Source organism: Orycteropus afer, unplaced genomic scaffold, assembly GCF_000298275.1.
Source record: "Orycteropus afer afer isolate SDZICR_OR568_19922 unplaced genomic scaffold, OryAfe1.0 scaffold00502, whole genome shotgun sequence".
In the NCBI taxonomy this organism is placed as follows: domain Eukaryota; kingdom Metazoa; phylum Chordata; class Mammalia; order Tubulidentata; family Orycteropodidae; genus Orycteropus; species Orycteropus afer.
Genome location: NW_006922089.1, coordinates 463,717 through 464,027, shown reverse-complemented (window position 1 = coordinate 464,027; position 311 = coordinate 463,717).

Here is a 311-nt window from a genome sequence, read left to right as displayed (position 1 = left end):
CAGTCTTTCACTTCTTTGCTTAAACTGATTCCTAGGTATTTTATTCTTTTAGGTGCTATTGTAACTGGCATTCTTCCCTTAATTTCCTGTTCAGCGTGCTCACTGATGATGCACAGAAACTCAACAAGCTCTGTGTGTCGATCTTGTATCCTGTCACCTTGCTGAATTAGTTTATTAACTTGTGCATTTTTTTTTAGCACCCCCCCACCTCCCTCTGGACCAGAGGCTTCTCAAGTACAAACGAAAATCCAAACCTACTGCCGTTGAGTTGATTCCAACTCATAGTGACCCTGAAGGACAGAGTACAACTG